Below are 12,053 nucleotides of genomic sequence, written 5' to 3'. Positions count from 1 at the left end.
GCTTGATAACTGTTATTGTACGAAAACTCTACCATAGGTAAGAATTTCTCCCAAGTTCCTTGAAAATCCAGAAACAAAGCTCTAAGCATATCTTCCACAATCTGATTTTCCTTTCTGTCTGTCGTCTGTTGTCGGATGAAAAGCAGTACTAAAGTTAAGCCTTGTTCCCAGAGCTTTTGTAACTCCTTCCTGAATTTTGCCTCAAATCTTGAATCACGATCAGAAATAATTGAGCTAGGCACTCCATGTAAGCGTACTATCGTGTTCATATATAATTCAGCCAATCGATCCAAACTCCAATTACTCTTCACTGCTAGGAAATGTGCCGACTTTGTCAACCGATCCACAATAACCCAAATGGCATTCATTACCTTGGTTGACGTAGGCAAACCCAAGATGAAATCCATCGATATGGAATCCCATTTCCACTCTGGCACATCCAAAGGCTGCAACAAACCAGCTGGCCTCTGGTGTTCTATTTTAATCCTCTGGCATGTTAAGCATTTAGCCACAAAGTCTGCTACTTCCTGTTTCATATTGCTCCACCAGTACACCTGCCTTAAATCCTTGTACAACTTATTTCCTCCAGGGTGAATTGAATATGGTGCATTGTGATACTCATTCAAAATTCTTTTCTTCAAATTCTCATCATTTGGAACACATAATCTTCCTTGAAACCTCAAGGTTCCATCTTCTTGGATACAAAACCAGGTGACTTCCCATTCTTCACATCCCCTTTATTCGTTCCAGTTGTGAATCCTTTCCTGAGCTCCCTTTATTTATCCATTAAGCACGGCCTTACCTCCATTGCATTCAACAAACACCCTTTTCCTTCTGAATGAGTTCTACCTCATCCTCACCAAATCATCATGAATGGCTCGAGGAATAGACAGGATTGTTTTCAGGTGAGATTTACGACTCAGGGCATCAGCAACTACATTGGCTTTTCCAGGATGGTATTGGATATCAAGATCATAGTCCTTCAGGAGTTCTAGCCACCTACGTTGCCTCATGTTGAGCTCTTTTTGGGTGAAGATATATTTCAGGCTTTTGTGATCAGTGAAAATTTGACACGAGGCTCCATACAAATAATGTCTCCAAATTTTGAGGGCAAAGACAACAGCAGCAAGTTCAAGGTCATGGGTGGGATAATTTTGTTCATGTGTTTTTGAGTTGGCGAGAGGCATAGGATACTTTTCCGTTTTGCATTAAGACACAACCTAACCCGTGTTTGAGGCATCACTATAGATAATAAACCCTCGGTTCCAGATGGAAGGGTAAGAATAGGGGAAGTGGTGAGTCTTCTTTTAAGTCTTGGAAGGCAGTTTCACATTCCTCAGTCCACTTATATTTGACATTCTTCCTCACAAGTTTGGTTATAGGTAAGGCAATTCTAGAGAAATCTTGCACAAATCTTCTGTAATAGCCAGCTAATCCCATGAAACTCCGAACTTCAGGAACATTAGTTGGTCTAGGCCACTCCACTATTGCTTTTATTTTCTCGGGATCCACAGACACCCTTCTTCAGAAATAATATGTCCCAAAAATGATATCTCCTTGAGCCAAATTCACATTTTGATAGCTTAGCATATAATTGATTTTCCACTAACATCTCCATTACTTTCCTCAAATGCTCCTTATGTTCCTCTAGGTTTTTAGAGTATACCAAAATATCATCAATGAAAACAACCACAAACTTGTCTAGGTATGGCTTGAAGACACGGTTCATTAAATCCATAAATACAGTGGTGCATTGGTTAACCCAAAAGGCATAACAACAAACTCATAATGACCATATCGGGTTCTAAAGGCAGTTTTTTGTATATCCTCAGGCTTGATACGGAGTTGATGGTAACCAGACCTCAAATCTATTTTCGAAAAGACTTTTGCACCTCGAAGTTGATCGAACAAATCGTCTATGCGGGGTAATGGGTACTTGTTTTTAATGGTGATTTTGTTTAATTCCCGATAATCAATGCATAACCTCAAACTTCCATCCTTTTTCTTTACAAACAAAACTGGGGCTCCCCAAGGTGACACACTCGGTCGAATATATCCTTTTTCAAGTAACTCATCTAATTGTTTCTTCAATTCTTGTAACTCAGTTGGGGCCATCCTATAGGGTGCCTTGGAAATGGGGGCTGATCCTGGGATTATCTCGATGCTAAAATCTAATTCTCTTCGTGGAGGCATACCAGGTATCTCATCGGGAAACACATTTGGGTATTCACAAATCACAGGTATATCAGTTATGGAAGGTTTAGGGGAATTTAAATCTATGACACTACAAAGGTACCCAAAATAGTCAAACTCAGACATCTTTTGAGCTCTCAACCCATAAACAATTTGGATTTGAGGTTTTGTCACAAATTTTTGGTATGAAATTCTACGCCCATCAGGTGCTTTAAGGGTCACCCTTTGCTTAACACAATTGATGTCAGCCTCATATTTAGTCAACCAATTCATCCCCAAAATCACATCAAATTCAGATAACTCAAATTCTACAAGGTCAACTAGAAACTCAACTTCCCCCAACACAATTGGACAATTTTACATACTCTACATCTCACAGTTTCTCCAGTAGGTAGGGCAACACTTAGAGAGGAAAAGTCACATGATGATTGCAAGTTCAAGTTTTTGGCAAACAATGGGGAAATGAAAGAATGTGAAGCTCCAGAATCAAATAAAACATGGACAAGCAAAGAATGAATAGAGAAGGTACCGGTAATAACAGTGTCATCATTCTCAGCCTCATCTTGCCTCATGACATAGATTTTTCCTGTCGGTGCTTGTCGTGGTGGATTACGATATGCTCCGGCATTGTTGTTGTTTCGGTTGCGGTCAATACCTCCTAAAGTAGTCCCCCCTGTGGCATTGGTGGTCCCTGGTGGCTTTAGGCACTCTCGAACATAATGCTCGTGGCTTCCGCACCAATAGAAAGTGTTTGTGCCAATACGACACTCATTTGCTAAATGACTCATTCTTCCGCACTTGGTACACCCTTGGGATCTGTTCGCTGGCGCCTTGTAGTTGTTCTGGTGTTTGTTGCCTCCTTGTCCTCTGTAACCGAATTGATTTCTATCATTCCTCCTAAAATTTTGGCCTCCTTGATAACCCTGATTCGGCCTTTTTGCTCCTCCTGGATTATCACTCCTTCCATCATTCCTCCTTTTAAAGTTACTATTCTGAGATTCTCGAAGCAATACTACGTGTTCCACATTAACAGCAACATCAACCATATCCTGGTATGAAGTGAACCTTTGAGATGCCAACCTATCCTGATATTTGAGCTGAAGACCTCGCTCGAAACGGTTCATCCTTGACTGCTCACTAGTTACCAGCTCAGGTGCGAACCTTGAAAGCTCCATGAACTTATTAGCATATTCCAAAACACTCATGGTACCTCTGTAAGTGAAGGAATTCATCTTCTTTCTGCTTCCTAAGTGAAGGAGGATAAAATTTATCTCGCATCAAATCCTGAAGTTTGCTCCATCCAAACCCAGGTTCATTTTTCTTTTCCTTAACAATCTTCCACCATAAACTTGCCTGGCCCGTGAGATAAAATACAGCAAAGTCTACCCTCCATTTCTCAGGGCATTGCAAGGTTTCAAACAGCTGGTCAATGCGATTAATCCAATCTTCAAACGCCACTGGATCAGGCTTACCATCATATGAAGGTGGATTAAGAGATGAGAACTTCTTGAACATCGCAGCGCTCTCATTTTCATTAGTAACTACCTTCCTCCGGGATTCTTGGATTAACTCAGCTAACATCGTGCTCATATTTTCCAATCTTTCCATCCTTTTGCATTCCTATCTAAAGGTTCATAATCATCATCCTGGTCATCCTCTATATGCACATCCTCCACGTGCACATTTTCAGCACCTTTGTAACATCGTTGTTGCGTCAACGTCGACATTCTGCATGTCAAATTACGGTTACGTTGTAATAAATCGTAAAAATTCCCATTTCCCGTATCCTACGCTCACACTCATTATAAATATCTTTTTAGTTTTCAATTTACTTAATTCAATTTTATAACATAATTCCTTATTTTATCTATATTTAATCAATGTACCTTTAAATCCTCTTTATAACTTAAATATTTTTATTTAACGTAAAACCATGGGGTTAAACGTTATGGTTCAGAACCGTTTGCTCTGATACCACTCTGTAACGCCCCGACTACTAACTCACTATTTAAGATAATCTAATTAGCAGCGGAATACCTATTTAGTCGAGGCATTACTGCCGCACCTTCGGTTAGGAAGGTGCAAGGCTACAATCATATAGCATATTTAAACATTAAGAGATATAATAGTGATAACTTAGACATCTTATATTATAATAAAGTAGACAACGTTAACGTTTACTTGACATAACAACGATAACTTATATTAAAGCATATGGTCTTACATTCTAGTTAAGTTAACCTTACAAGTTAGTAGCACTATTACTAGATGATTTAATAAGGTGGTAATCCTTGCCACTACGCAGTACCATCGTCCCCAGCAGTACCTAAAACATAAATACAAAACGTTATGAGCCGAGGCTCAGTAACAAGCTACTCTAGCAACGTAAATTCATTTCAACTCATTTTATTTGCAAACAGGGGAAAGAATAACTCAAACATTTGTCGAAAATACCGATCATTTAGCTTTACCTTTATAAACCATTAATCCTTTTATCTATTTTTCTTACTCTGGTTGCTGCAAAATCAGTCAGCTCTGGGACGTCTCCCAGCCATGTGTATGCACCACTGTGCAAGGGCTTGTGCCGGGCATTCCCTACACTAATAAGGGCGTGCCCTTAATAATAATGGGCCAGTGCCCAATAAACAGCTCGGTACGTACGACCGCCAATCAGCTCAGCAAACCAGTTTTTCACTTTATTTATCATGTTTCGTAACTTTTAATATTCATAGGTGATAATCAATAGTCATTCATCTCAGCTCTACCTTCAATGATTAAGGTAGCAAAATCATTTCATATCATATCAATTTTCATAAACATAGCTCATATAATCCATCAGTTCATAAAACTCATATAAGTACTTACAAATAAATCATAGTAGTCATCCCGCAACTCAAGAATAAACATTTTATAAACTTTTACTAATCACATTGTTCTCATGTTCATAAAAAATATTTAAAGGGAATTGCGGGTACTAGCAGTAGATGTTACCTTGATTGCAGAATAATAAAATAATCCTCTTCTTATGTCCTTGATATCGTCCTTACTGAGCTCCGAGGAACGAGTTCTTTTAAGTTTCAAAATGAGTATTTTTATAAGTTAGAAGTTAATAGAAACATTAATATAAGTGCTCTTTAAGTATGATTCTTAGTTTATACTATTGTTTATATAAGTTAAAAGTCTAACTTATTTAACGATTACGTAATATGTTGAAGTTATAATAGTTTATCCACAACCTTTATACTTATCTCATGATAATCGATAGTATTACTTAGAAATCAAATTAAAAGTATTATCCATAATTTAGTCATATTGTAAGCTTATAAATTAATAGTTGCATAATCATTTAAAGGAGTTACAAATTGAGATTATGAGTGACTATATAAGGAAAATACCTACTACAACATTCCTTGCCTAATTTCCCATGAATTGTTATTATTATTCTAATAACCACTAATGAACTAAATACAAACTCATTTTGTAAACTAAGTGTTCCTAGTATTCAATAAAGAATTCAGATTATAAGATCTAGAAAGTAATTAGTTTAACATAACATTTTTAATTAACCCCTAACAAAATTATTAACATAACTATTTAAAGGTTTAATTTACACAAGTGATTTAATTAAGCCCACAAAACAGTCCACTTAAGTCCAATAAATAATCAAGCAACCAATGAATCAAGTTGGTTTAGCTAAGGTAAATCAGATTTTAGGCCCACTTAGATTAATGAGTAAAAGGTAGTAATTAGGTTTCCTTAAAACATTTAAAACCAGATTTTTTAGAGAGAAGGATAAAAGGAGATAGGGTGTAGTACCTCTGCTCTCTTGGAGCAGGGACGAGCGACCGACATGGGAGCTCGGAGCTCCGGCGAAACCGAACAGCAACTCGCGGTGGTGTGGCGCAACACGAAAGGTCGGCGGCTTCCTCGAAGCTTCGGCGGCGGCGGAAAATACGAGCAGCAGCAGCAGCGAATAATGGGCGAAGAAAGGAGGAGAGAGAATGGGCGTGCAGGGGTTCAAAGGCGACGACGGAGTGCGCGAGAGGGAAGAGGGGACTGGTCGGTGGTTGGTCGGCGGCGAAGGGCGACAGAAAGGCGGCGACAGGAGGCGAGTGATTATGTGTGGGGGTGCTGTGCGGTTCGCGAAAGAGGGGAGTGAGTGGTCGTGCAGGGAGAATGACGAGGAAGAAATGTGGCATTGGTTGGTGGTTCTTGCTGGTGGTCGAGAAGTGGAGTTGTGGTGGTTGTTGGGTTGTTGTATGGTGGTTGTAATGGTGGCCGAAAACAGAAGAACAGAGGAGTTGAAAGATTTGAAAACTTTTGTTTCAAATTCTTTTAGTTGATGTAAACTTCTGAATTATTGTTGTTGATTTTGTAATTGTAAAACTCAACCATTCCTCCCTATTTATAGAGAAACTTCCATATCAGTAGATTAATTTCAGAATTTTAAATTACAAAAACCATTCAAGAAAACAAGTGGCTAAATTCAGGGGTTTTGAGAAAACCAGTGGATTAAGGGTGGTTGAGAGGGTGAAAACTCAATTAAGTTTATTGAGATAGTCTTTGACTTTGTTAAGAAATCTCCATTCTTGTCCTTCCACGTATGGAGGAGGATGAATATGGAGTTATTGCTTCCCTTTTACTTTGTGTTTTATTTTCTGATTTTGGGAGAGAATAGTGCTAGGCCTTCTTTTGTTTTGTTTGGGCTTCAAAAGATTTGGGCATTGGGTCCATCAGAATTTTTGCTAGCTTTAAGTCTTACATTATTTACAAGATTTATGCTAAGACTTAGAAATTTAATTTATGAACTTCGTTATCCCAAAATTATTAAACAACATAACTTAGAAGCTAACGTAGTGATTTTTAATTACTAAATTTGAATCGTCTTTAGTTGAATAATTTCGATTAGTTAATAATTAAATAATATTAAAACTTGGGGATATTACAACTACCGCCACCTTGAAAGACTTCTCATCATCATAGCCTTTCAACTCAAAAATCCTATAACACCTAGTAACCCTTTCCAAAGATGAATTTGGATTAAGGTTTCCATCAAATTCCGGAACATCTAGCTTGATATCTTTAAATTCATCTCTAGGCCTAGGTGTTCTTCCTCTCAAAGGTACGTTCAAACTCCTCCCCACTATTATCATAGCCTACTACATCTTCTTCATCCTCCCTCCTTGGAGCTCCACGCCTGCCCCCCACTTGAAGGTCTCTTAAATGGTTTAGAACATCTCTAATCTGATTCGTGAGTTGTTCTATTTTGTTCTCCACTCCAACCAACCTAGCTTCTTATAAAGTCATGTTTCTCCTAAATTTTGTGCCATGTCCTTCCTCCATCTCAAAAAAACAGCACAAACCCACCAAAAGGTTGGATATTTAGAGGTTCAAAGGTTTTCGGTTTAGGCTTTTTTGTAGTTAGGTGTTTAGGCTTTGTGTTTAGGCTTAGGGAATTAGTTTAGGAGGTGTCTAAGATACTCTCAACCAAACTACAGATCTGATACCAAATGATACATATTGATAAAGCATATGAGAGCATTAGTTAAGAGTGTTAAAGAATCAGACTCAAAGTAGAACAAAGACACTGACCCGGTTTGTCCTGAGACAAACAACCACCACTTTCACAACCCAAAGTACCACCAAACAAGGCTAAGACAAGGTGGAACAACTTATCCTACAACCTACTTTACGAGCTTAGCCCTCACCTCAATGGATGACAAGTAAATAGTAAAGTTTTTTGATAAACAAAACCAACCCGGTTTTGGACAGAAGACACACTTGTTTTCAATTAGAGAGAACTCTCTGGTTTTTCATTAATCAAAGCTTAAATTTTACAAGCAAGCTGATAACTATTTACAGTACTACATATCAAAATTTCGTAGCCAAAAAAGATCTAAAAATACTATTAAAATAAGCTAAAAATTGGAACAGTTGTTGAACCCGATTTTAGGACCTTTCTCCATCTTTCTGCCCATATCTCATGATTAGCTTATCCAATGGCCATGAAACTAGTTGTAGGGTTTCCTACACTTGAAGAGATTTCCATCCATTGGTCACACGTCCCAAAAGGTGGAGAAATGGCTGCTATACATTGATTTCTTCTCCAGGCTTTTTCTCTTCTATCTACACGCTGCCCAGCAGCCTTTGTGGACTTTCCTTCCTAGAGAGGTTATGGCAAGCAGCTGCATCATGCTATGATAAGCAACTAGCTTAAGCACATAGGTGACTAAGCACCTTACAAAAATTCATAAGAAAATATTAACAATAACATTACAAAAGATGTTCTAAAAACAGACTACACATCTAACAACGTTTAACTAACACTCTAGGACACTTAGAGCTAACTAAACTTAAAAACAAAATTCTTAAAGCATTATTATCATTATTTACAAGAAGATTAGTAATAGGAATAATGGATCTAGATGCTCCTGCATCACAACCCTAACTTCATCCTCCTCATCATCTGAATTTCCCACATTACCAATTCTATTCTTATCTGATGCATGTGTGAAGGCATCATTTCCACAAGTCCTAGTTCTGTTAGGACTCTCCATGTAGTTCCTTAATTCTGTTAGGAAACTATGTATTTTATTTGCTTTATAACTCTTATTTTAGGTTGTTTTATGATGAAAGGGATCCTATTATGTTTAGGAGTCTAATGCCCTTAATCATAGAGTCTTGTTAGATTCCTACTTGGATTAGGAGTAGGCTAGTCGTGTGGTTTGCATTGGTATCCCAGGTTAGATAGGATTGCTTATGTTTATCCTAGGTGTGTTATACTTATCTTATTAGGCGTGTGATGCTTGTTTACCTTAGTTAGGAGTCTTCAATGTTTATCTTCGTAGTGAGTTGTGATTGTTTAGGAGTGTTTATGATGTATACTCGTACATACAAGTAGGAGCACTCAAAGGATAAAGGAACAAGGAGCATCATCCATGAAATAGGAACTAATTCCTTGCTTTGTGGCGCCTTATTCAAGCTGATGGCCGGCATGAAAGAAGTGGTTAAGTTGTTCCTATTTATAAGGAGCTTAAACCTTGCTTGTAGTCGTGCACTTCAAGGGAGTTGAGAGCATATCCCCCACTCCAAATCATTCCTAGATTCAAGGAGAAGTGCAGCAAATAGTGGAGCTTAGGAGAGTAGTGGCAACGGCTAGTTAGGCCTTATTTCCCATGTTCTTCTTACATGGAGTAGTGGAGATAATGGTTGTAGCATTTTAGCTTAATTTATGCATTTTAATTATGTTAAAAAAATTAGAAAATGGATTATAAGACTTGTATAAATACCAATGAATGAAATGAGAAAGACAATCAAGTTTTATGACCAAAAATACATGTGTGTATTTACATCTATAAAATGCTTACATTTGTAGTAGAGCCTCCTTGGATAAGAACTAGATTCTGAAATTGTACTTTCTACAAATTTAGGAGGCATAGAATTACAATTGATGCACTTGAACCATCTAGAATTTGCAAATCTTTTGTTGATAAAAGGAGCTTTGGGATGCATCTATTGGTAGAGTTTGAGAGAGCACGAGAAGCAGGAAGAAGATCTGAAGATGAAATGAATAAGTTGCAAATTGAGAGGAAAAGTGGTCTTTAAACCTATAGTTTGGAGGGGAAAAAAGTCAAGAAAAAAAATTGGAATATTTGACATTAGCAATCACAACTATTATCAGCTTGCTTTACAAGATTCCAACTTTTAATTATATCAGTCTCAATTTTGGAGGTTCTCTTCCCATAACAACTTAGCTTAATTACAAGATCCCAACCAGTTAATTTAAGCACATGACACCCAAATAATTGGGACTGATATCGGATGATCAAAAGACAATTAAAACTGAGCCTGCCATACTTGAGATTGATTATGTCTATTTTACCAAAAAAAATTGAATCGAAATATCAAAAAATACTTGATAATGTCTTTAAACTCCCATTAAACCTAAGTTAATGTTTTGTTTAACAGATGATTACTAGAGTTGACTAATGATTAGATAGGACGGCGTCTTTACGATTAATAAAATAAAAAAGTACACTGTGGAAAAGTCAACGTATAAGATGGTACCATATATAATTTCTCTATAACAAAAAGCCCCTAGAATCATTGAAGATCAACATGGTTAACCTAATATAACATAAAAGCAAACATCTCTTATTCCATATGTAAATAAAGGTACGACACCAAAATATCAAAACCCCTTTTACTCTCACTAAATCAACCAAATTACAACAAAAAATTTCCAAGAAAAAAAAATAACTGCATTAAGCCAGTAACCATGCAATTTACAATGCAATTAGTAAAATTTCAAACTACAAATCTGCAAGGCAGTTTTAGAAAATATTGACAATTGCCTTCTCACTTATTCCTCTTCTCCATTCTTCCTATTCTCCCGTCCATTATCTGCAAAATCTTCCATTCATTATTTCTAAACGAAATGCGAGACCAAAATTAAGTAATTACAGATCATAAAACTTGATTTTTTTTTTGTTCTTAATCCTTATACAATATCAAATAATAATTTAATTTTTAATTTGATTCTATACGTAATTCAACCACATAATTACAAAGAGTAGCACAAAGGAAATAATTTTATGTTTTTGAAAAGTTATGTTTTTAACTACGTAATTGAGCCACATTCAAAATTAAATATTTCAACTTAATTGTGTTATGATTACCAAAATTCAAGCGATTTGGATCAATGTGAACCTTAAAATATCATTTTTGTGTGTGACGGTCAAAATTTGATGCTATCCAAATCCTTAATGAAATAATTTTATGTTTTTGAAAAGTTATGTTTTCGGCTAATGAGATGATCCGAGAAACAAAGAAAGTGAACTTTGCAACAGAGATTTAAAAAGTTAAAATTTGTATCATTCGGCTTCATTCTACAATTCTAATTGAGTATCGATCTTTTGAGGTGATAGATGTAATCGTAGTACACTAGCGTAAGGGAATCAAGTTACAATTTTTTTAAAGGATTCAAATGTCAAATTTTATGGGAATCAAAAATAAAATCTCACAACATTAATAAAAAAAAAATGGTATTTTCTCATTCATAAAAAAAAAAAACAAATCAGGAGATTTCAAACTCACCTACAAGGCTACCATTGAAATCTATAATGAGCAAAGAACTTCAGTTCCTGCCGTCGAACATAAGATTTCAATTCACTTGGTATGGGTGACGAGTTGACTTCATGTAGAGAGAAAGAGATGGTGGTTGAAGGTGGTTGAGGCCCTTGAGGGTATAGTGGTGATATGGTGGTGATGAGATTAAGGTAGAAAATTAAGAGGGAGTGGGTGTTTGAACAATTAAAATATGAGTAAAAAAACATCAAAATAAGGGTAAGTTGGAAGTGGGAAAAATATTTGCTTAAAATATAAAAAGTAATAGTGTATAGATTTAAAAGAAAATAGTCTAAAAAAAACTGAGGGAATATTAAACTTTCATTTTATTAAGTAGCTTTATCTCATAATAATTACAAAGAAATTCGTGGTTAATGTATTCATACAACCCGATTACTTTCATTTGAAACTTTTTGAGAACTAAACTATAATAATGAGGTCCTTAAATCTTAAACAGATTATAAATGGATTACACAACTTTAAAAACTTCTCTATTATATAAAAGTCATGATATATTGAACAACAACTTTTCTCTCCCCATGAAAACCCTTAAAACAAAAGAAAAACCCTAACAGCCGTCGCACCACCCTAGCATGCTCGCTAGTCGGTCGCTCGTCCGGTCGTCGGCGAGCCTGTCTTCGTACTATCGCGTAGGTAGAGACTAGAGTGCTCTGTTTTTTGGTTATTTTGCGTTGTTTTCCTTTGTGCGTCGGGGTGCGGCCTTTGTCAGTAGT

The 12,053-nt window shown here is 36.6% G+C and overlaps 1 long non-coding RNA gene and 1 pseudogene across 1 annotated transcript; both read right to left on the bottom strand.

Annotated features, from left to right (window-relative positions):
- Positions 1-1,264: 1,264 nt before the first annotated feature.
- LOC125493728 (uncharacterized) lies at positions 1,265-3,801 on the bottom strand (annotated as a pseudogene).
- Positions 3,802-4,375: 574 nt separating this feature from the next.
- On the bottom strand, positions 4,376-6,254 carry LOC130590089 (uncharacterized). The gene is made up of 3 exons (XR_008967699.1): positions 6,010-6,254; positions 5,185-5,260; positions 4,376-4,519 (listed from the first exon to the last, which is right to left on the bottom strand). It is a non-coding gene; the product is annotated as an uncharacterized LOC130590089 (long non-coding RNA).
- Positions 6,255-12,053: the final 5,799 nt, after the last annotated feature.

Source organism: Beta vulgaris, chromosome 9 (assembly GCF_026745355.1).
Source record: "Beta vulgaris subsp. vulgaris cultivar EL10 chromosome 9, EL10.2, whole genome shotgun sequence".
Lineage (NCBI taxonomy): Eukaryota > Viridiplantae > Streptophyta > Magnoliopsida > Caryophyllales > Amaranthaceae > Beta > Beta vulgaris.
The sequence above is the reverse complement of the archived record's forward strand: the minus strand, read 5'-3'. Positions and strand labels throughout refer to the sequence as shown.